Source organism: Lissotriton vulgaris, chromosome 9 (genome assembly GCF_964263255.1).
Source record: "Lissotriton vulgaris chromosome 9, aLisVul1.2, whole genome shotgun sequence".
In the NCBI taxonomy this organism is placed as follows: Eukaryota; Metazoa; Chordata; class Amphibia; order Caudata; family Salamandridae; genus Lissotriton; species Lissotriton vulgaris.
In genome coordinates, this window is record NC_141697.1 from 211,386,704 (window position 1) to 211,413,365 (window position 26,662).

Consider the following 26,662-nt stretch of genomic DNA (forward strand, 5'->3'; position numbering starts at 1 on the left):
TTATACACACCATACAATTCTTCACCAGACGTTCAGCACACTTTGTAATGCCATCATTCTTCCACACATCAGCCAACAACTTGCAAATACCTTTCGCGCTGATATGTGCTAACCCATGTGCCATTGTCACAACGGCCAGCACATACGCATCAGGCAACATCCATCTTTTCTGATCCGACAAATCAATCCAGCAACCATTCACATCCAACCTTCCCGTACTTTCTTTCCACTTCATTTTTTCCGTATCGGTGGCCTCATTCTGAATTGCTTTCACGCTCTCTATAGTGTTCTCACACATACTCGATTCTGTAGGCCACCTAACCGAACTCGTCACATACATTCGAGTGCTAAGGTTTCGGGCAGTCTCCTTAGCAATCTCATCTGCAAACGCATTACCACGACCAACATCATCCGTCACTTTACGATGCGCACTACACTTAACAATCGCAACCTGAGCAGGCAAAGTCAATGCATCCAAAAGATCATTCACAAGTTGGCCATGCTGTATTTTCGTACCGTGTGACGTGAAGAAACCACGCTCTCGCCACAATCGTCCAAAGCTATGCGCTACACCGAAAGCGTACTGGCTATCGGTGTACACATTCACACGTTTCCCTTTCGCTAATACACATGCTCTAGTAAGAGCAATCAGCTCTGCAGCTTGGGCAGAATTCTGATTCAATCTCGCAGTCTCAACAACAGTATTCAACGTCACAACAGCATAAGCAGTAGTCACATCACCATTCGGCAATTTAAAACATGACCCATCCACATACAAAGTGCCGTCAGGGTCTTCCAATGGGGTGTTTTTAAGGTCCACTCGACCTTTTGTTTCCTCTTCTGTACGCAAATAGCAGTCATGTTCTGCTACCTCATCTGACTCTGCACTAATTGGTAACAAAGTTGCCGGATTTAGGACATTACAACGTTTTATCTGAATGTGGCTTGCCAAGAGCGTCAATTCGTACCCAGACAACCTCGCACTCGTCAAGTGCTGAGTTTTCGTTCGATTCAAAAGAGTGTCGACTGCGTGCGGAACCATCACCGTAAGCATATTATCCATGACCAATCCTGCTGATTGTCGGATGGAGACCGCAGCTGCCGCAGTTGCTCTCAAACAACTCGGCAATGCTCTAGCTACTGGGTCTAAGGTCGAGGAAAAATATGCACATGGACGTTGCTTACCACCAAAAGGTTGCGTTAAGACACTCAACGCACAACCTTCTCTCTCGTGAACATATAACGTGAACGGTTTGCTGTAATCAGGGGTACCTAACACAGGAGCCGAACACAATGAATCACGTAATTCAGAAAAACTTTTCTGACATTCTTCCGTCCATGGTAAAGGAGTTGGAACATCCTTGCACGTAAGAGCCACCAATGGTTTCGCTAGCAATGAAAAATTAGGAATCCACTGCCTACAGTACGACGTGATACCTAGAAAGGCACGCACATCTCTTTGGGTTTGTGGCACAGCCATTCGCGCAATCGCTGCAATTCTCTCTGGGGTCAATCTCCTTCCCTCCTTTGACAATAAGTGACCTAGATAGGTTACTTCTTGACAACAATATTGGAGTTTAGAAGGTGACACCTTGTGATTTAACTCACAGAGATGTTGCAGCAACGACACCGTAGCAATTTTGCAAATGTCCTGAGTATCAGCAGCCACCAATAAGTCGTCGACGTATTGGATTAAGGCCGCACCAACCGGCAACCTAAACGCATCCAGTTGACCCTTCAAGGCTTGACTGTAAATAGACGGACTTTCACAGTAGCCCTGAGGAGCGCGTTTGAACCGGAAGCTACGTCCACCAAGAGAGAAACCGAAAAGGTCCCTGCTCTCTTCGGCGATCGGGATGCTGAAAAAGGCATTTTTCAAATCAATCACCGAAAACCATGATGCAGTAGCTGGAATCAGAGTCAGTAGCGCCGTGATGTCAGGCACAACAGGAAATTGAGGAACCACAATTTTATTCACCTCCCGTAAATCGATAACAAAACGATAAACAGGCGGTTTGGTAGGATCAGTACGTTTAAGAATGGGCAGTACAGGGCTATTGCACACGTTTCCCCGAGTCTCCTCAATAACATCTTTCTCGATCAAATCATAGATGATCGCTAACAAAGCTCGTTCACCATCAAGGGAGATACGGTATTGGGGAATACGTGGCAATCGCACATTCGATTTCAACTGAACAACATAAGGGGAGATATCAAGTAGGCCCACATCGTTTGGACCCGTCGCCCACAAAGACGCAGGAAGAGAATCCAATTCCGGTGGAAGCTTATCGAGAGACAAATACATGGGAGAGACCACCCTCTCTCCTAACGTAAGCTTTACACCCGCAGGAGAACAATACAAAGTCGCATACAAACGTTTAAGCAAATCCAGACCCAAAAGATTTTCGCCACAACCAGTGGTCAAAATCAGCGGAGCTTCAAGCTCACGAGGCCCAATTTTAAGGGGCAAAGGATACGAAACTGGATTGCTAACGGGGGCGCCAGAGAATCCAACGGATACATTTGTTAAGCCAGACAAAGGTGCGCCAGGGAGTTTCGAATGCATGATGGAACTTTTCGCTGCACCAGTGTCCAACAGAAAAGGCTCAACGACGCCCAATGTAGCAACTGCGACGTAAGGCCCTCTCTGATCAACCGGAACTGATACCACTCCCTCTCCTTGTCTTTGGCTATCCTAGTAATTACTGTCGTCAGTCCCCTGATCGACGTAATAATCGTCTACATTGTACTGCGCAGATCGTCCTTGCGATGATCCACGTTGATCGAAACAATTATTAGAATTTGACGAGTTGTCAGAACGGTCGTTCTGAGCACCACGACCTCTACCACGTGATGCATTCTGTGAACCAGCACGGCCTCCTCTAGACGAATTACCACCAATACGTTCGTTCAAAGCGGGACAATTGAATTTAATATGTCCCTCCTGTCTACAATAAGCACATTGATTGTACCCCAACGAAGATCTTTGAAAAGAGGAATCGTTACGCGACTGCGATCGATTCGATTGCGACTGTGATCTATTCTGCTGAGACGCATTCTGATTAGAACGCGGCGGATACGCTTGTTGTAACAACACTTTAGTTTTCAGCTCTTTTGTCTTTTTATCAGCTCGGTCATTTTCTTCTTTCTCTCTATTTTCATAGTATTGTGCCGTAGCCAGTATCTGAGCTGAGGTAGAAACGGCCCATGCACTTTCTGAATTCTTTAATTTATTGCACAAATCGGGCAATAAGTTCGACACGAATTTATCCACAAACAACCTCTGTCCACCCTCAGTACCCATATCCTGTCCGCTATGATCGACAAATGCTTCCTCAAACCTCGTAAAGAAGTCTGATACACTCTCATCTTTCTTCTGCTTACAGGCTGACAACTTGTCCCAATTTACCCTCATAGCTGGCATAAGCGTTTTCATTAACGTAATGATTCGCTGGGGAAGAAGTTCAATCAACTGATCGGGTTTAGCAGCAGCCACTTGTCCAGCGTCTGCCGCTGTAATGGCAGCCCAATCACCACCTAATTCATTTGCGTGATCTTGGTGACGGATCTTAGCCCATACCGGCTGCGGTACGACGTTGCCAAACAACATGTCGATATCGGCAAGATTCATTACCGTAGCATCTACGAGCTGCGATAATTCCTTATAATACCCAGCAGGATTTTTGCGAGGATCGGGCAAAGATTGTTTCACCTGAAGCACTTCCGATCGTTTCCATGGGAGATGTATCCACACTCTCTGAAAATGCGCCGCCACTGGAGCATTAACATTAGTATTATCAGCTGGTATCCAAACCGGCGGAACTTCACGCATAGGATATTGGCCAGACTCGGCTTGTTGGCGTTCAAGATCCTCGACAAACAGTGCGTGAGGAATAGGAGCGAGGCGAAAAGACAGCAACTGCTCAAGAGCACGTCGAACATTAGTATCGACTATCAGTCCAGTTGCGAACTGAAGCCGAAGATTAGACAGGGCGGTCAGCACCTCGTCAGGCGCTACGGCCGCTATCTGATCATGTAAGAGTTTACACATTTCGTCAAACACATATCTCTGAGTCGGTATGTTGAATTGACTAAATGTTTCAAGAACAACTCGGGGTGGATTTCTCTGCGGATTGTCTATCCAACCCATCGCCATATTGTATAGCGCAGCGCGTTCCCTATTACCAGGAAGCTGACTACGCCTCTGAGGTGGACCATCAGAACCAGCGGACCCAAAAACAGGTCCGAGCGACTGAAAGAAGCTAGCCGCAATGGGAGAATTACGATTACGAGTAGAGGGACAAGAATAAGACACAGGACTAACAAGAGGAGGAGTAGAAACGTTAGCAACAACAGGGGTTAACAACACAGGAGCAGTAGCGTGAGTAGGAGTATGTGGAAGCGGAGGAGCAGTAGGAATAGAAACAGGCACAGGAGCAGGAACAGTCGGAAGAGCGGGTGCAGGTTGAGGAACGGGTGGAGGAATAACAGGTGGAAGAACAGGTACGGCAGGGACCACAAGAGCTGCGGTACCCTGTACGTACGGAGGTGGCGACTTCATAAGATAGGACATTAAAGGATCCTCAACTGCCTCTTCCTTATTATCCGACTCCGTAGGCAAAACAGGATAGCATTTATCTATGGTCATACGTTGTAGCCTCTCAAACACTTCCTTATCCTTATCCTCCTTATCACGCTGAAACTGCTCAGCTTTCTTCACTATGGTAGCAACACTATCTCGCTCACTACGTTTATTCTGTCTGATCTCTTTCTGTCGGGCTTCTTTGCGCCACAACCGAAAGGCATCAAACATGGCCGGCCTAGATTTACGTTCGAACAACTTTATTTCCAAATTATCTAAGATCGACGCTTCGAAGCTACCGTGAGGTGGCCACCGAAGATCGCCGTCTTTCTTTGTATATTTTATCCAATAATCGTTAAAAGCAATCGGGCCTAGCCCATGTTTGCTATATAAGTCATAAGTAGGAGTTCCAACCGGAGGTATCGGACACGAGTCCTCCAGCAGGGAATCCGCACCACAAGGTCTACAACAACTGAACAGAGTACTGCGACCAGGCATCTTGCACACTAGCCGAGTTTCACAAACTTCAAGGGTTACGGGATTTACCAAGTCCCAGCAAGAACAAAACCCTCGGTCTTTGGCGGCTGCAGTCGTCAAACAAATACAACAACAAAGTACGCTAGCAAAGTGTCACCGACAAAAACACTCACACAGCGTGTACAACAAAAGCCACTAGTGTTTACAACAAAGACACTCGCTAAAGTGTCTACAATCAAAACACTCGCTAAAGTGTCTACAACAAAGGATTCTGGGAGCGACCCACAAATACTTAACTCAAAGATCAATGGCGTCCTCAGGAAGGCCCGTCAATCGTCTCGCTATACCAAGGTCTACGCCAGGCGCCAAAACAGGTCTACAGTCAGGGCAGCAGTCCGTCGCAGCCGTCAGGAGGCGGGAATCTTCGCGGGAAAAGTCTTCGGGCCACTTATTTCGACAACAGGATCGATGAAGCGGGGTGCACCTTCCCTCGGAGATTTCACACGAAGTTCCTCACGATCGTCGGGCTTGGACCGGTACCACTGATGCAGCCCCACGTTGGGCGCCAACTGAAGGACTGGGTTCTTTTGGACCCAGCGGTGCCAGGGCACAACACCTGAAACCTTCGTGGGTAACCTGTTCCGGCGTACAAGTCACAGAGACACGGGACACTTCCTTCGGCGTCAAAGAGTCAAGGTTTATTTACTGCAGGGAACACAGAAGTCACAGGAAGTACATCGAGTGTAGTTCGGGGAGACTGCTTCAAATTGGTTCTGTGGATCGCTCCTTTTATACAGATTTTACCCATAGGCTAACATTGAACACAAAGGTTTACAACTCAGTTCCCACATCTAGCTCCCAGAGGGGTCGCTTTGGTCGCTTTGAAACACATAAGGTCCGGAACATAACTGCGGAAACATTTGGCGGTTCCCAACTGTAAAAACCCATCTTCCCACCATTAGCAAATTCCAATCAGCAATCAAGTAGATCGAAACAGGAACGAAGACAGGTGCAGAGGAAGACGGAGACAGTGGGGAGATCGGAAAGGGTGTAAAAGGGGAGGTGTCGGGAAAACACGAGATACAGGCATCAAAGGGACGTGCCTAATGAGATGCACGGCTGAGACAATAAGTCCGTGCGGCAAGATGAGCCTCGAGCGGCACCACCTGCCTTACAGTAGCAACCCCCTCGTCATAAAGACACTTTCAAAGGACATGTGTCTTCCGCAAATATCTTGGGAGTCCCAGGGTCGCGAAGCGGACAGCGTCCGTTCGCTGACTACTTGAGGGCAAGAGACAAAATGGATGCCGCATCTAAGATGGAACCCGTGGGTACAGATGAAAAGCCCACATAACAAACGATCGGTTTAAGTCAGCACAGCGAAACTGCGCACACTTACTAAACTCGTCATTTGCGGTTCATAGATACCAGACTCGACCATATTCGTACGAGTCGGAAACACCACTTACAATTGTCACGGAACCTCACAGGACTCGGAGCATGTGGGGGTGAGGTGACGTCCTCCGCCATGCCGGCGTGGAGCTGACAGCTTCAGCTGGACACGGGCTATACGGCGGGTCCAGCACCGGATGTCATGCCACCTCATGCGGATGTTAGATATCCTCCGGCGAGGGCCTCCCTCACTCCTGACAGCCCTGGCTATGGCAAGCCAGATCTACCCCTTCTCATAGGCAGATACCTGTCAGGAAGATAAAGTGAAACAACATCAATACACCTGGTCCAAGTCTCAAAGACACACACTTGCAACACATTGACGATGACAACAGGGCATGGGATGCTGAGCGGGCTTGCATCATTGACCATGTGAATGTGGCCTGTGAGCAAACACCAATGTACTACATGTCTTTGAAAGGCTAGAGATGCCATAAGGGCAGCAAACCACTCACTGAGGGTGGCACACACTGCACAAGATATGCTACTTCAGAGTGTTGGACAGCACGTGCCATGCTGTCACATATCCCAATACACCTAAGAACCCTCAGCAGACCACACATGCACACCCTGGCACAGATCAATTGCTTGTTATTGTCAACAGTGTATACAACCTCTCTTTGCACATGTCACACTTTAGGAAGATGTGACACAGGCCTCATGCTAACTGTCCAAGTTATGTACACGGCACTGCACACTTGTCACATCAGATGGGTACAGCTGTGGCATACGTCATGCAATAGTGTTGCTAAACCGCACATACCCAATTAGCCAGGTGACAAAGAACATTCACACTCTTCAATGTCCATGACTTCAAACCATGCATTTGTCCAACATCCACACAGGTGATGAATAACAATCATCAACAGTAAGTACATTCATCTGTCACTCTGGGGGAACACTGTCACACCTCAGTAAATCATGCCACAAAAACATGCAAGGTGTGGTACAGCACAAATAGTGATTCACATTGCATGGAAAGTCACAGTTAGCACAATGCAGGTGAGCAGTAAACACAATTTCACCACATCATTCACTGCATGGGAGATACCACAATGTACACAGCCGGCACTCACTCAAAACGACATTGCATCTCAGTTCCATTAATACACAATGGCTGTGGTGTCACACACACAACAGGTGCACAGTCCGAGGTAGTGCAGTCATCACTCACCTGATCCCCTGGTTTCCCATTCAGCTTGCTGTAGTTGGGCCAGAGGGCATCCAGCAGGGCCTTGTTCTCCTCTTCACTGAATGCAGGCGCCCTCTCCATGCTCAGCAAAATCAGGGTCCAGGGAAGGCAGAGACAGCAGCTTTGTTGTCCACTCGAATGTTGTGCAGGCAAGTGCCCTCTCACAGCCACATGCAGCCTTAAATCAGTGCTGCTGAGGGGCTTTCAGACCAAGTAGTAAAGTGTGATAGGCCACATAACTTTGCATCCTATGTTTCATCCAATCCCATCACACATAAGGCCATGACACACATTTGCATGGTTTAAAAACTGAGCTTGAGCACCACAACAAATTTTGCAACATTGTATAGTTTTGTCCAACTGACTTTTTCCAGAACACCAGTAGAACACACTCAACTCTCTGTTTCCTTGACAACTAGCCTGCATTCTGGGCATTCTACTCGTCCCATAGATGGTCCCTATGTATTTTCTGGAATCCCCACACAAGTACGGTGCGTTTTCCGTCGCGAATGCAACTTATACAATAGTGAAACGACCCGAACATACGCACCTACCATTGGGGTATGCTCTGCTCGCGTATGTCTACAATGCAATAGGGAGACGACTCGTACACACGCACGTACCATTGGGGTAAGCTCGGCTCGTGTATGTCTACAATGCAATAGGAAGACGACTCGTACACACGCACGTACCAATGGAGTACGCTCTGCTCGCGTATGTCTACAATGCAATAGGGAGACCACCCGTACACACGCACGTACCATTGGGCTACGCTCTGCTCGCGTATGTCTACAATGCAATAGGGAGACCACCCGTACACACGCACGTACCATTGGGGTACGCTCTGCTCGCGTATGTCTACAATGCAATAGAGAGACGACCCGTACACACGCACATACCATTGGGGTACGCTCTGCTCGTGTATGTCTACAATGCAATAGGGAGACAACCCATACACACGCACGTACCAATGGGGTACGCTCTGCTCGCATATGTGTACAATGCAATAGGGAGACGACCCGTACACACGCACGTACCATTGGGGTATGTTCTGCTCGCGTATCTCTACAATGCAATAGGGAGACGATCCGTACACACGCATGTACTATTGGGGTATGCTCTGGTCGCGTATGTATACAATGCAATAGGGAGACGACCCGTACACACGCACGTACCAATGGGGTACTGGGCGTTTCACACGCTCTAGTAAATGCATGTGTACAGTGCATTCAAAAAGTTCACGCATGGCACCATTACTATAGTGAGAACAGGAAAACACATGCAGGGATGTGGGTGTGAGGTCATCATGAGGATGTCCATATAGGTGTTGACATGGCATACTTGCATGAGCAGGCCCTAGGTGTGGTACACAGTTCAATAGCACAGGGCATGTGATCTAGTGGCACAGTTGATGTGTGATGGGCTGTGGAGACATGACATTTGTGATGGCCCACTATGTTGTTCACATTACCTTCACACTTGTCACATGAGTAACATCATGAACATGTTGTAATTCGCATGAACACTGGGATGTCACACTCTTGAGTACGGGCATCTGTCAAATGATGCCAGGGACAGGGGTACTGTCTCACTTGCAAAAAAACAGGAGCCTAGGGGGAAACAGAAGCAGGCCGCCCCCCACTCAAATTACTCTCATACAACAATAGCCTGCTCCTGAGCAGCTCAAAGGCTAAAAAAGAAAGAATTTACTCTTGTGGTAGAGGGAGTATCTACCTTCTATCCACAGTAATGCACACCGTTGCAATTTTGAGTCTGGCAATGTTGCCAGGACGTGTGTTTGTATATCGGTACCACCACAGAGCTACATATATGTCCTCCCTTCCACACGTGAAAAAAAGGGGGAGGGGAGGTTGACAGTGCCTCACGGAAGCAACACCAAGGAGAGGATTGTATCAGACTGGTACTCGCCTGATTCCTCACTTCTCATCATCGGCTACTGTCAACCTTAAAGAAATGGGAGACAAACAAACATAAAGAAAGTGCATATAGGTCAAGCAACCGTAAGGTGTTGTGAGTGCTGAGACCCGGTGTGATATATCCGTGCCCAATTAAGTGAAAAAAACAACAAATATACCTCTATAAAAAGAGTGAGGCTAACTGGCAACTCGTGACTTTATTCTGTGCTGTTAGCTCACTCTGATTAAAAGTCAACCGACATGTTTCATCACTTTGCTTTACAGTGATTTCTTCAGGGTTTCTTGGTGGGTCAGCGTTTAACATGCACCTTTCATAGTCTTCCCTTATTGTACCTATAGCGAGTGGTGGGACACAACAGACAAACACATGCAAACATTAAAAATGTCTCAGCGAGTAGCACCGAGCCCGGTGCTCACTGGCAAATGACACATTCCAGCAATATAGATTTACCAGGTGGCCTTCTGTGGTAAGCCTACCCGGCCCCCGTGGAAGACTGCTTCACGTGTATCGTTCCCTGTCTCAGTACTGGGACGCTTTGAACCGGCAAAAGGTCGGTATCTATGGCAAAAGACGAAGGCGAGAAAGTTTAGTTGTAATACATCGCGCTTAGCTTATGCCTATCAAATTGCGGGCGGACGTGATTTTACCCAGTCCTTTTCTCCCTTTAGTTACAGCTCCTGCTCCCTCTATCTTTTAGCAGCCTTGTTAAAAAACTCCTTACCGCGTACGCGTGCAGGTGTGGTCTCGGCTCACCCCTCGTATGCTGTGGCGGTGCCGGCCGGCTGTTTACAAAGCCCGTTTCCGGGTCACGTGGACCAACGTGACGTGACGTGATGCGTCACGTCAGTGGCGGGCGCCATCTTTAAACGGGAAAGTATCTCTAAAGGTGCAATGTTATCGCCAATATGGGATACACTCGGACTGATGTTCCTAGTGGGGTAAAATGCGGGACCCAGCCCCGGGGACTCGTGGACTTGAATACTTCTTTCCATCATATAAGTTGTGAAGTGAAATGGTATATTCCTAATGTTATTGTTCACCTCTCTACATGGCATACCGCCACGTTTATATAGCGATTGCCATCTTGGAGTGGGACACTTGTATCCAGGGTGTGACACCCCTGCCAGTCCGAAAATGGACAGTGGATCCTGACATGATGATTTTATTGGGATCCGACAACAAAGGCTTGTGTGGTTACTTGCCCTTCGGGTAAATGCTCCTATTGTCACCATACCACAGATATTTATTATGCAGTAAAGGTTAAGTGACTTAACAACTGGTAGTGTGAAAGCTCTACATAGGGTCCCCTATGGGTGGTACACATTACAATGTTCATACTAAGCGAGGAGCCACTAATCTCAGTATTATGCTGTTTGTTCATTTGTTGTTTCATCAGGATCGCACTCTAGGTCATTGAGACCTTATTCCACTCAATAATGTCATTGAGGCCTTGGTCAGCTGTTAACTCTTCATAGATCCATCGTGCCTCTTTCTTTAATAGTCTATTGCTCATATTGTGTGTATCACCTTGCACTCTCTCTAACACGATCCAACGGAGGTCTCTGGGTTTGTGTTTCAGGCTGTTGAAATGTTGTACCAGTTTGGTTGAGAGTTTTGCTGTCTTTAGAGTGCTAAGATGTTCCTGAATTCTCACCTTGATTTTTCTGGTGGTGAGCCCTATATAGTGCAATCCACATGGACAGGTTAGTCTGTATATCACGTTACACGTGTTACAGTTACTGAAGCTGTTTAGATGCCATGTACTTCCATTAGTCCTAGTGATCGAATTAGTTTTCATGGTTAGAGGACAGATGGTACATTCTCCACATGGGTAGTGGCCAGACGGAAGATTAGAGTGGGGCAGCTTAACTTGTGGTCTTGTATGGACCAGCCGGTCCTTCAAACTGGAGGATCGCTTGAAGGCGAACCTGGGCGGTGGCATTCGCATAGAGTTGGTGCTCAGGATATGCCAGTGTTTTCTCACTATTTGGCGGATTTTGGTGGAATGTGGTCCAAAAGTAGTGATCACTGGGATGCAATCTTCGGTTTCCTTCGGTTGTTGCTCGAGTAGAGCTTCTCTTGGTGTATTTAGTGCTCGTTTCTTGGCCTGTTTTATCGTTTTCCGGGGGTATGCTCTGGCGATAAGTTTGTCAGCCAGTTTTTCAGATTGTTCCATGTAGCTGTTGGTAGTTGTACAATTTCTCCGGTACCTCATGAATTGTCCCACAGGAAGGTTGTCTCGCAGGGCCCTAGGGTGGAATGATTTATAGTGTAACAACGAGTTCTTGTCTGTGGGTTTTTGATGTACTGATGTTGCCAATTTATTGTCTGTGGCACTGATATCCAGGTCCAGATAGGTGGCTTTATATCGGTCTATATTCCAAGTAAACCTGAGACATCTATCCAGTGTGTTGAGCCATGCTAAAAAACAGTCCAATGTCTCAGGTGTTCCTCTCCAGATGCACAGAATGTCATCTATGTATCTCTTCCAGAGGACAATGTTCCCCATGAAGAGATTGGTAGCGTGGTAGATGTGATTGGCTTCAAATTGACCGACATAGATACATGCCAGGCTGGGGGCAAAAGTTGCCCCCATTGAAGTCCCTGAGGTCTGCAGAAACAGTTGATCTTTGTGTGCAAAGAAATTGCGGGTCAAAGCTAATTCGATGCACTGCAGTACTAGGGTCTGTGCTGTGTCGTAGAACCATTCTAGCTCCCCCAGGGAGCGGGCTGCTGCCACCAGCGTCGCCTCCTGGGGTATGCTAGTGTAGAGTGACTCTATGTCAATCGTCACCAGTAGATTTTCTTCAGGATTATATGTGACCGTTTGGAGATGTCTCAAGACGTCTGTGGTGTCTTGCACGTATGAAGGTTGTGTAATGACACACTCACGCAGAAAAAAATCCGCAAACTGGGAGAGCGGCTCAAGTATAGAATTTATACCTGAGACTATTGGCCTTCCAGGCGGTGGGCGTTGTGGCTTGTGAATTTTGGGCACACTATAGAATGCTGGTATTCTGGGGGATGGATTGATCAAGAAATCAGCCTCTTTTGCTGTGATCCACTTCTTTTCTCGGGCAGCTACCACCATGGTCTGTATAGTGGTTTGTAGGTCAGGTGTAGGGTCTCTAGCCAGAGGTTGGTAATGTTCCCTGACTCCAAGGAGTCTGTTGCACTCGGCCTCGTAATCAGAGGTATTCATTACCACCACTGCCCCGCCCTTATCGGCCGGTTTAATGGTGATAAGATCATTGCTTTGCAGCGATTTAACTGCCAGCCAGTCAGTTTTTGACATATTGCTCGGTTTGTTAGGGTATTGTTGTTTCTCCAAGTCCGCAATGTCCTGTAGGACTTTCTGCTCAAAAACTGTCACCTCGGGGCCCACTTGCTGATTCAAAGGTGTAAAGTTTGAAGGTCGCCTTAGATCTGTGGAGAAATCTGTATTGGTAGTGGTGTTATCTTTCCCCTCAAAGAATTTGCGTAATTTGATTTTTCTCATTACTCCATTGAGTTCACCTCGTAATTGGAAACTATCATGCTTGGGGGTGGGGATGAAGCTGAGACCTTTATTCAGCACAGCGTTTTCATGTGGTGTCAGTTGGTAATCAGATAGATTTACCACTATGTTCTCTGGAGGAGTTATATTGGCGTGCGACCCCTGCTGCGGGTGATCCTTGGGGAGTGGGTTTGTTGGTTTGTGTTTGTTATATGTCGGGCCCTTCCTCTGCCTCTGCCTCTGCCTCTCGTATTGGCCCCCCTCTGGTTGGACTGGTGCTGCCCTAAAAAAGCTCTAAATAGGGCTCCTAGGTCCTGGTCAGAGGTGCCTTGGGGTTGGAATCTCACCCGGGCATTGCCCTGTGGGGCTTTCATCTCCAGATCATCCTCCTCGCTACTTGTATTATCAAAAGCCCAGTTTTGTGGTGTTCTCCTTGTCTGTTGTCTACCACCCTTTCCCCGGTGAGGTGCTGGAGGTTGGGCTTTAGTTTGCTGATAGTATTCGTCCTCAGTATATGGGAAAGCCCATTCATGACTAAACCTATCCAGGTTACGTTTTAGGCCTTTTAATTTTTTGATTCACCATGTATGTTTGGTACTCCCCCAAATCAGTCTGGATCTTGGCTAGTTGTTCTTTCGCATCAAGTATGGTGATGTCGTTTTTTATGGTGGTTTCCATTTCCAGTATTTCTGTAAGCAACTCCTCACTAAGGCATTTAGCAGTGTTGATGATTAGAATGAGCCAGTCCCGGGTGCACTTTTTGGCTATGTAGCTCCAGTCCACCCGGAACTGCTTATCCTCTAGGAAGATCTTAGGTTCTAACCTCACCAATAAGCTAGCGGGTGCTGCCCCCGCTCGGAGATATTCAGTCATTAGTGCTCCGTGCAGCGCTATTCTTATTTGACGTTTCCTAAGCGTTGATAGTTTTTCCCACTCATCCCTAGCGGTGTTAGTGCTGCCCAATGGGGTGTCTGGTAATAAAGATGGTCCCGCTAAGATATTAGCTATGTGGTCCTCCGTGAAGGCCAGGCAGAAATTTGCCATGATACTCAAGGTACCAGTATGTCAGTGTTCGCTGAGACACTCAATCTAAAATACACTACAACAAAGTCATGGGAACTTAAACCTCCAGACAATGTGTTCCTTCTGTGTGTAATGGTTTGTGTTCAAGGCTCTCACGGCTATGCTGCCGTACTCAACACTCTCAAAAAACAGGAGCCTAGGGGGAAACAGAAGCGGGCCGCCCCCCACTCAAATTACTCTCATACAACAATGGCCTGCTCCTGAGCAGCTCAAAGGCTAAAAAAGAAAGAATTTACTCTTGTGGTAGAGGGAGTATCTACCTTCTATCCACAGTAATGCACACCGTTGCAATTTTGAGTCTGGCAATGTTGCCAGGACGTGTGTTTGTATATCGGTACCACCACAGAGCTACATATATGTCCTCCCTTCCACACGTGAAAAAAAGGGGGAGGGGAGGTTGACAGTGCCTCACGGAAGCAACACCAAGGAGAGGATTGTATCAGACTGGTACTCGCCTGATTCCTCACTTCTCATCATCGGCTACTTTCAACCTTAAAGAAATGGGAGACAAACAAACATAAAGAAAGTGCATATAGGTCAAGCAACCGTAAGGTGTTGTGAGTGCTGAGACCCGGTGTGATATATCCGTACCCAATTAAGTGAAAAAAACAACAAATATACCTCTATAAAAAGAGTGAGGCTAACTGGCAACTCGTGACTTTATTCTGTGCTGTTAGCTCACTCTGATTAAAAGTCAACCAACATGTTTCATCACTTTGCTTTACAGTGATTTCTTCAGGGTTTCTTGGTGGGTCAGCGTTTAACATGCACCTTTCATAGTCTTCCCTTATTGTACCTGTAGCGAGTGGTGGGACACAACAGACAAACACATGCAAACATTAAAAATCTCTCAGCGAGTAGCACCGAGCCCGGTGCTCACTGGCAAATGACACATTCCAGCAATATAGATTTACCAGGTGGCCTTCTGTGGTAAGCCTACCCGGCCCCCGTGGAAGACTGCTTCACGTGTATCGTTCCCTGTCTCAGTACTGGGACGCTTTGAACCGGCAAAAGGTCGGTATCTATGGCAAAAGACGAAGGCGAGAAAGTTTAGTTGTAATACATCGCGCTTAGCTTATGCCTATCAAATTGCGGGCGGACGTGATTTTACCCAGTCCTTTTCTCCCTTTAGTTACAGCTCCTGCTCCCTCTATCTTTTAGCAGCCTGGTTAAAAAACTCCTTACCGCGTACGCGTGCAGGTGTGGTCTCGGCTCACCCCTCGTATGCTGTGGCGGTGCCGGCCGGCTGTTTACAAAGCCCGTTTCCGGGTCACGTGGACCAACGTGACGTGATGCGTCACGTCAGTGGCGGGCGCCATCTTTAAACGGGAAAGTATCTCTAAAGGTGCAATGTTATCGCCAATATGGGATACACTCGGACTGATGTTCCTAGTGGGGTAAAATGCGGGACCCAGCCCCGGGGACTCGTGGACTTGAATACTTCTTTCCATCATATAAGTTGTGAAGTGAAATGGTATATTCCTAATGTTATTGTTCACCTCTCTACATGGCATACCGCCACGTTTATATAGCGATTGCCATCTTGGAGTGGGACACTTGTATCCAGGGTGTGACACCCCTGCCAGTCCGAAAATGGACAGTGGATCCTGACATGATGATTTTATTGGGATCCGACAACAAAGGCTTGTGTGGTTACTTGCCCTTCGGGTAAATGCTCCTATTGTCACCATACCACAGATATTTATTATGCAGTAAAGGTTAAGTGACTTAACAACTGGTAGTGTGAAACCTCTACATAGGGTCCCCTATGGGTGGTACACATTACAATGTTCATACTAAGCGAGGAGCCACTAATCTCAGTATTATGCTGTTTGTTCATGTGTTGTTTCATCAGGATCGCACTCTAGGTCATTGAGACCTTATTCCACTCAATAATGTCATTGAGGCCTTGGTCAGCTGTTAACTCTTCATAGATCCATCGTGCCTCTTTCTTTAATAGTCTATTGCTCATATTGTGTGTATCACCTTGCACTCTCTCTAACACGATCCAACGGAGGTCTCTGGGTTTGTGTTTCAGGCTGTTGAAATGTTGTACCAGTTTGGTTGAGAGTTTTGCTGTCTTTAGAGTGCTAAGATGTTCCTGAATTCTCACCTTGATTTTTCTGGTGGTGAGCCCTATATAGTGCAATCCACATGGACAGGTTAGTCTGTATATCACGTTACACGTGTTACAGTTACTGAAGCTGTTTAGATGCCATGTACTTCCATTAGTCCTAGTGATCGAATTAGTTTTCATGGTTAGAGGACAGATGGTACATTCTCCACATGGGTAGTGGCCAGACGGAAGATTAGAGTGGGGCAGCTTAACTTGTGGTCTTGTATGGACCAGCCGGTCCTTCAAACTGGAGGATTGCTTGAAGGCGAACCTGGGCGGTGGCATTTGCATAGAGTTGGTGCTCAGGATATGCCAGTGTTTTCTCACTATTTGGCGGATTTTGGTGGAATGTGGTCCAAAAGTAGTGATCACTGGGATGCAATCTTCGGTTTCCTTCGGTTGTCGCTCGAGTAGAGCTTCTCTTGGTGTATTCAGTGCTCGTTTCTTGGCCTGTTTTATCGTTTTCCGGGGGTATGCTCTGGCGATAAGTTTGTCAGCCAGTTTTTAAGATTGTTCCATGTAGCTGTTGGTAGTTGTACAATTTCTCCGGTACCTCATGAATTGTCCCACAGGAAGGTTGTCTCGCAGGGCCCTAGGATGGAATGATTTATAGTGTAACAACGAGTTCTTGTCTGTGGGTTTTTGATGTACTGATGTTGCCAATTTATTGTCTGTGGCACTGATATCCAGGTCCAGATAGGTGGCTTTATATCGGTCTATATTCCAAGTAAACCTGAGACATCTATCCAGTGTGTTGAGCCATGCTAAAAAACAGTCCAATGTCTCAGGTGTTCCTCTCCAGATGCACAGAATGTCATCTATGTATCTCTTCCAGAGGACAATGTTCCCCTGGAAGAGATTGGTAGCGTGGTAGATGTGATTGGCTTCAAATTGGCCGACATAGATACATGCCAGGCTGGGGGCAAAAGTTGCCCCCATTGAAGTCCCTGAGGTCAATCAATCAATCAGTGACACTTATAGAGCGCGCTACATACCCGTAGGGTCTCAAGGCGCGCAGAAACAGTTGATCTTTGTGTGCAAAGAAATTGCGGGTCAAAGCTAATTCGATGCACTGCAGTACTAGGGTCTGTGCTGTGTCGTAGAACCATTCTAGCTCCCCCAGGGAGCGGGCTGCTGCCACCAGCGTCGCCTCCTGGGGTATGCTAGTGTAGAGTGACTCGACACGACACAGCACAGACCCTAGTACTGCAGTGCATCGAATTAGCTTTGACCCGCAATTTCTTTGCACACAAAGATCAACTGTTTCTGCAGACCTCAGGGACTTCAATGGGGGCAACTTTTGGAAAGAAGTATTCAAGTCCACGAGTCCCCGGGGCTGGGTCCCGCATTTTACCCCACTAGGAACATCAGTCCGAGTGTATCCCATATTGGCGATAACATTGCACCTTTAGAGATACTTTCCCGTTTAAAGATGGCGCCCGCCACTGACGTGACGCATCACGTCACGTTGGTCCACGTGACCCGGAAACGGGCTTTGTAAACAGCCGGCCGGCACCGCCACAGCATACGAGGGGTGAGCCGAGACCACACCTGCACGCGTACGCGGTAAGGAGTTTTTTAACCAGGCTGCTAAAAGATAGAGGGAGCAGGAGCTGTAACTAAAGGGAGAAAAGGACTGGGTAAAATCACGTCCGCCCGCAATTTGATAGGCATAAGCTAAGCGCGATGTATAACAACTAAACTTTCTCGCCTTCGTCTTTTGCCATAGATACCGACCTTTTGGCGGTTCAAAGCGTCCCAGTACTGAGACAGGGAACGATACACGTGAAGCAGTCTTCCACGGGGGCCGGGGAGCCTTACCACAGAAGGCCACCTGGTAAATCTATATTGCTGGAATGTGTCATTTGCCAGTGAGCACCGGGCTCGGTGCTACTCGCTGAGACATTTTTTATGTTTGCATGTGTTTGTCTGTTGTGTCCCACCACTCGCTACAGGTACAATAAGGGAAGACTATGAAAGGTGCATGTTAAACGCTGACCCACCAAGAAACCCTGAAGAAATCACTGTAAAGCAAAGTGATGAAACATGTCGGTTGACTTTTAATCAGAGTGAGCTAACAGCACAGAATAAAGTCACGAGTTGCCAGTTAGCCTCACTCTTTTTATAGAGGTATATTTGTTGTTTTTTTCACTTAATTGGGCACGGATATATCACACCGGGTCTCAGCACTCACAACACCTTACCGTTGCTTGACCTATATGCACTTTCTTTATGTTTGTTTGTCTCCCATTTCTTTAAGGTTGACAGTAGCCGATGATGAGAAGTGAGGAATCAGGCGAGTACCAGTCTGATACAATCCTCTCCTTGGTGTTGCTTCCGTGAGGCACTGTCAACCTCCCCTCCCCCTTTTTTTCACGTGTGGAAGGGAGGACATATATGTAGCTCTGTGGTGGTACCGATATACAAACACACGTCCTGGCAACATTGCCAGACTCAAAATTGCAACGGTGTGCATTACTGTGGATAGAAGGTAGATACTCCCTCTACCACAAGAGTAAATTCTTTCTTTTTTAGCCGTTGAGCTGCTCAGGAGCAGGCCATTGTTGTATGAGAGTAATTTGAGTGGGGGGCGGCCTGCTTCTGTTTCCCCCTAGGCTCCTGTTTTTTGAGAGTGTTGAGTACGGCAGCCTAGCCGTGAGAGCCTTGAACACAAACCATTACACACAGAAGGAACACATTGTCTGGAGGTTTAAGTTCCCGTGACTTTGTTGTAGTGTATTTTAGATTGAGTGTCTCAGCGAACACTGACATACTGGTACCTTGAGAATCATGGCAAATTTCTGCCTGGCCTTCACGGAGGACCACATAGCTAATATCTTAGCGGGACCATCTTTATTACCAGACACCCCATTGGGCAGCACTAACACCGCTAGGGATGAGTGGGAAAAACTATCAACGCTTAGGAAACGTCAAATAAGAATAGCGCTGCACGGAGCACTAATGACTGAATATCTCCGAGTGGGGGCAGCACCCGCTAGCTTATTGGTGAGGTTAGAACCTAAGATCTTCCTAGAGGATAAGCAGTTCCGGGTGGACTGGAGCTACATAGCCAACAAGTGCACCCGGGACTGGCTCATTCTAATCATCAACACTGCTAAATGCCTTAGTGAGGAGTTGCTTACAGAAATACTGGAAATGGAAACCACCATAAAAAACGACATCACCATACTTGATGCGAAAGAACAACTAGCCAAGATCCAGACTGATTTGGGGGAGTACCAAACATACATGGTGAATCAAAAAATAAAAGGCCTAAAACGTAACCTGGATAGGTTTAGTCATGAATGGGCTTTCCCATATACTGAGGACGAATACTATCAGCAAACTAAAGCCCAACCTCCAGCACCTCACCGGGGAAAGGGTGGTAGACAACAGACAAGGAGAACGCCACAAAACTGGGCTTTTGATAATACAAGTAGCGAGGAGGATGATCTGGAGATGCAAGCCCCACAGGGCAATGCCCGGGTGAGATTCCAACCCCAAGGCACCTCTGACCAGGACCTAGGAGCCCTATTTAGAGCTTTTTTAGGGCACCACCAGTCCAACCAGAGGGGGGCCAATACGAGAGGCAGAGGCAGAGGAATGGCCCGACATATAACCAACACAAACCAACAAACCCACTCCCCAAGGATCATCCGCAGCAGGGGTCGCACGCCAATATAACTCCTCCAGAGAACATAGTGGTAAATCTATCTGATTACCAACTGACACCACATGAAAACGCTGTGCTGAATAAAGGTCTCGGCTTCGTCCCCACCCCCAAGCATGATAGTTTCCAATTACGAGGTGAACTCAATGGAGTAATGAGAAAAATCAAATTACGCAAATTCTTTGAGGGGAAAGATAACACCACTACCAATACAGATTTCTCCACAGATCTAAGGCGACCTTCAAACTTTACACCTTTGAATCAGCAAGTGGGCCCCGAGGTGACAGTTTTTGAGCAGAAAGTCCTACAGGACATTGCGGACTTGGAGAAACAACAATACCCTAACAAACCGAGCAATATGTCAAAAACTGACTGGCTGGCAGTTAAATCGCTGCAAAGCAATGATCTTATCACCATTAAACCGGCCGATAAGGGCGGGGAAGTGGTGGTAATGAATACCTCTGATTACGAGGCCGAGTGCAACAGACTCCTTGGAGTCAGGGAACATTACCAACCTCTGGCTAGAGACCCTACACCTGACCTACAAACCACTATACAGACCATGGTGGTAGCTGCCCGAGAAAAGAAGTGGATCACAGCAAAATAGGCTGATTTCTTGATCAATCCATCCCCCAGAATACCAGCATTCTATAGTGTGCCCAAAATTCACAAGCCACAACGCCCACCGCCTGGAAGGCCAATAGTCTCAGGTATAAGTTCTATACTTGAGCCGCTCTCCCAGTTTGCGGATTTTTTTCTGCGTGAGTGTGTCATTACACAACCTTCATACGTGCAAGACACCACAGACGTCTTGAGACATCTCCAAACGGTCACATATAATCCTGAAGAAAATCTACTGGTGACGATTGACATCGAGTCACTCTACACTAGCATACCCCAGGAGGCGACGCTGGTGGCAGCAGCCCGCTCCCTGGGGGAGCTAGAATGGTTCTACGACACAGCACAGACCCTAGTACTGCAGTGCATCGAATTAGCTTTGACCCGCAATTTCTTTGCACACAAAGATCAACTGTTTCTGCAGACCTCAGGGACTTCAATGGGGGCAACTTTTGCCCCCAGCCTGGCATGTATCTATGTCGGCCAATTTGAAGCCAATCACATCTACCACGCTACCAATCTCTTCCAGGGGAACATTGTCCTCTGGAAGAGATACATAGATGACATTCTGTGCATCTGGAGAGGAACACCTGAGACATTGGACTGTTTTTTAGCATGGCTCAACACACTGGATAGATGTCTCAGGTTTATTTGGAATATAGACCGATATAAAGCCACCTATCTGGACCTGGATATCAGTGCCACAGACAATAAATTGGCAACATCAGTACATCAAAAACCCACAGACAAGAACTCGTTGTTACACTATAAATCATTCCATCCTAGGGCCCTGCGAGACAACCTTCCTGTGGGACAATTCATGAGGTACCGGAGAAATTGTACAACTACCAACAGCTACATGGAACAATCTGAAAAACTGGCTGACAAACTTATCGCCAGAGCATACCCCCGGAAAACGATAAAACTGGCCAAGATACGAGCACTGAATACACCAAGAGAAGCTCTACTCGAGCGACAACCGAAGGAAACCGAAGATTGCATCCCAGTGATCACTACTTTTGGACCACATTCCACCAAAATCCGCCAAATAGTGAGAAAACACTGGCATATCCTGAGCACCAACTCTATGCGAATGCCACCGCCCAGGTTCGCCTTCAAGCGATCCTCCAGTTTGAAGGACCGGCTGGTCCATACAAGACCACAAGTTAAGCTGCCCCACTCTAATCTTCCGTCTGGCCACTACCCATGTGGAGAATGTACCATCTGTCCTCTAACCATGAAAACTAATTCGATCACTAGGACTAATGGAAGTACATGGCATCTAAACAGCTTCAGTAACTGTAACACGTGTAACGTGATATACAGACTAACCTGTCCATGTGGATTGCACTATATAGGGCTCACCACCAGAAAAATCAAGGTGAGAATTCAGGAACATCTTAGCACTCTAAAGACAGCAAAACTCTCAACCAAACTGGTACAACATTTCAACAGCCTGAAACACAAACCCAGAGACCTTCGTTGGATCGTGTTAGAGAGAGTGCAAGGTGATACACACAATATGAGCAATAGACTATTAAAGAAAGAGGCACGATGGATCTATGAAGAGTTAACAGCTGACCAAGGCCTCAATTACATTATTGAGTGGAATAAGGTCTCAATGACCTAGAGTGCGATCCTGATGAAACAACACATGAACAAACAGCATAATACTGAGATTAGTGGCTCCTCGCTTAGTATGAACATTGTAATGTGTACCACCCATAGGGGACCCTATGTAGAGGTTTCACACTACCAGTTGTTAAGTCACTTAACCTTTACTGCATAATAAATATCTGTGGTATGGTGACAATAGGAGCATTTACCCGAAGGGCAAGTAACCAAACAAGCCTTTGTTGTCGGATCCCAATAAAATCATCATGTCAGGATCCACTGTCAATTTTCGGACTGGCAGGGGTGTCACACCCTGGATACAAGTGTCCCACTCCAAGATGGCAATCGCTATATAAACGTGGCGGTATGCCATGTAGAGAGGTGAACAATAACATTAGGAATATACCATTTCACTTCACAACTTATATGATGGAAAGAGGTATTCAAGTCCACGAGTCCCCGGGGCTGGGTCCCGCATTTTACCCCACTAGGAACATCAGTCCGAGTGTATCCCATATTGGCGATAACATTGCACCTTTAGAGATACTTTCCCGTTTAAAGATGGCGCCCGCCACTGACGTGACGCATCACGTCACGTTGGTCCACGTGACCCGGAAACGGGCTTTGTAAACAGCCGGCCGGCACCGCCACAGCATACGAGGGGTGAGCCGAGACCACACCTGCACGCGTACGCGGTAAGGAGTTTTTTAACCAGGCTGCTAAAAGATAGAGGGAGTAGGAGCTGTAACTAAAGGGAGAAAAGGACTGGGTAAAATCACGTCCGCCCGCAATTTGATAGGCATAAGCTAAGCGCGATGTATTACAACTAAACTTTCTCGCCTTCGTCTTTTGCCATAGATACCGACCTTTTGGCGGTTCAAAGCGTCCCAGTACTGAGACAGGGAACGATACACGTGAAGCAGTCTTCCACGGGGGCCGGGTAGGCTTACCACAGAAGGCCACCTGGTAAATCTATATTGCTGGAATGTGTCATTTGCCAGTGCGCACCGGGCTCGGTGCTACTCGCTGAGACATTTTTAATGTTTGCATGTGTTTGTCTGTTGTGTCCCACCACTCGCTACAGGTACAATAAGGGAAGACTATGAAAGGTGCATGTTAAACGCTGACCCACCAAGAAACCCTGAAGAAATCACTGTAAAGCAAAGTGATGAAACATGTCGGTTGACTTTTAATCAGAGTGAGCTAACAGCACAGAATAAAGGCACGAGTTGCCAGTTAGCCTCACTCTTTTTATAGAGGTATATTTGTTGTTTTTTCACTTAATTGGGCACGGATATATCACACCGGGTCTCAGCACTCACAACACCTTACGGTTGCTTGACCTATATGCACTTTCTTTATGTTTGTTTGTCTCCCATTTCTTTAAGGTTGACAGTAGCCGATGATGAGAAGTGAGGAATCAGGCGAGTACCAGTCTGATACAATCCTCTCCTTGGTGTTGCTTCCGTGAGGCACTGTCAACCTCCCCTCCCCCTTTTTTTCACGTGTGGAAGGGAGGACATATATGTAGCTCTGTGGTGGTACCGATATACAAACACACGTCCTGGCAACATTGCCAGACTCAAAATTGCAACGGTGTGCATTACTGTGGATAGAAGGTAGATACTCCCTCTACCACAAGAGTAAATTCTTTCTTTTTTAGCCTTTGAGCTGCTCAAGAGCAGGCCATTGTTGTATGAGAGTACTGTCTCACTTGACCAATTGACGCTCAGCATTGCCCTGTGTGACAATGTAATGTGTGCGCCATGTAAAAGATTGGACATGCTGTTTGTATCCAGTGAACGTAATCCTCTTCAGGTGCATCAGTGATGGGTCTGTGTCGTGATTGCAAGTGTCTCACATGTACGCACACCATGCCATAGGGGCATTTCTACAGCTCATGTGTGTGATGCCATCATAGAGCATTTGTCCACAGACATACAGATCTGCATTCTGAGGATGGGTGTGGTGTAGTTTAGTCAAATGCAAAAATCAGGCACAACATCAAAGAAATTAAAAAAATATATCACATGTGACGTGGCTGTGTTCCTTGCAGTCAGCTGTCTCGATGTGTTGACAACCTTCTCATGCAGGTCACGTGACGTGGGTCACTGACGTGAAACATTGTTCTGGCAACTCAGAGCAGACCAGCTGAACATTTCAGTGCATGTCATGTCCATTTCACTGACAACAGGTGAATCAGTTTTTTAGTAGGAGTGCCAACTAGCTGGCATAAGTGTCCATGACATATAGCCCACGGCACAATCTTTTTTCATTTGATGTGTTGAAGCAGTGTTGATTGTGCTATGTACATTATAATTGTTGTATGCTGATAGCTTTACACCTTTCTCCCCAAATATGTTCTGCAGGGCACCCCCTCTGCCAAGGCCGTTGCCTGACTTGGATGCCATGAGGGAATGTGATTGCATACGCCACTACAGATTCACGCACGAGTTGATTTGGAAGTTGAAGGACAGGCTGGAACCACATCTCCAACCACAACACAGGTATCCAACTGCGCTGACACCCAAGGTAAAGATGATGGCAGCCCTACATTTCTTTGCCACAGGTATGTTCCAATTCACCATAGCTGATGTGGGGGGGGTTGTCCCAGACAAGGTTCAGCCGTGTACTACGTGATGTCTTAGCTGCTATGTTGGAGCACATTGATGAATTCATTAAGTTCTCTACTCCAGAAGAGTTGACCAATGTCAAGGGTGAAGTCTATGCCCTGGGACACATCCCACATGTAATTGGGTCCATTGATGGGACACATGTTGGACTGTTGCCACCACAGGCTCAGGAGCAGGCCTTCCGCAACAGGAAACATTACCACTCCATAAATGTTCTGGTGGTGTGTCTGGCTAACATGATGATTTCCCATGTTTGTGCACGTTTTCCAGGTTCGTGCCATGATGCATTCATCATGAGGCGGAGCAGGGTACCAGAGATGATGCTGCAGCTGCACAACCATCGGGCATGTCTTGTTGGTGGGTAAACACTGTTTCTCATTTATGTCTAAATGTGATTTGTCTCTCTCACGGCTTATCTTTACACAATCATTGCCAGGATGTATTGTTGTAGGAGACGCCGGATATCCAAACATGCTGTGGCTCATGACTCCACTACGCAACCCCAGAACTGCTGCAGACCAGCGGTACAACAATGCACACAGGCAGACCAGGCAAGTGATAGAGCGAACGTTTGGACTCCTGAAGAGCCGGTTCTGGTGTCTCGACAAGACAGGCAGATCCCTACCATACGCCCCTCTCAAGGTGTGTAAAATCTTCATCGTGTGCTGCATGGCAGCCACTCATCCTGGATCCTGATAATGAGGAACATCCACCCGTTGAGGATGAAGGTCTCGGCCAGGGTGCTAGCGATAAGGAGGATGATGATGATATCCGGAGTCAGCTCATACGCAACTTCTTCTCATAACGGTGAGTACCTGTAAAATACTGTTCATGTTACTACCATGGATTCACATGTGTAGTATACTGTGTGTCAAGCAGACTGTCTTCAAACTCACTTTGATGTTTGTGGTGCAGTGTCACACAAGTGCGGATGTGATGCCACACACATGAGCGCAATGTACAAGTGTACGACATTGTTAGTGTTCTGTACATGACCATGTCAGAATTATTATATCCATGACCTGACCCCTTGTGTGCCTGTCCTTTCCAGGTCGCCCTGCCTCTTGTCTGTTTGTGTCATCGTGGTTCTCCTGCTATTCATCTTGTTGATGGCAACGTCGGATGAATCTGTGTTCCCTGCTCGGACATGTGGAAATGTCAGTGTGGGTAAGGATTACATACAGGAAGTTTATTGTTGGTATGGTTCATAAATGTGTGGAAACTGATCATGTGCATGTTGTAGCTTCATACATACATTGTCACGTTACCATGGAAATTAGAAGGAGAAGAAGATACTTTATTGTGTATGGTTATTTAAAACCTTTACAATATAGAATTTAAAAAGTTCTATTTTATAAAACATAAGTCAAATTTAAACATATTAAAACAAAGGATCCGTCCATAAAACAAAAAGCAGAATGCATGAAGTAATAGTAAAAACATAGTTAAAAGAAACTTAGTACATAGTTGAACGGTCTATTTGTCGTAGAAAAAGTTAAAATCCGAAAAAAGTTTCTCCATCGCTGGTGGCCCAAGGAAGGTATGTAAGAGTGCCAATGTTATGTTTTAATAACTGTTCGGAATGTCCCAATTTATAATAGATGGTGGTCAGTATATGGGAAAGTAAGAGTGATCCTCTGGTAGATGATTGTCAGAGAAATCATGGAGTTCACCCATTATCTATATATATATATTTTTTTTTACGATATTCGGTTTATTCGGTTTCCTTTAAAGTATTAAAACAGGCCTCCACTTTTTCAAGAAATGTTACCATTCTGCAGCTCAGTTGGC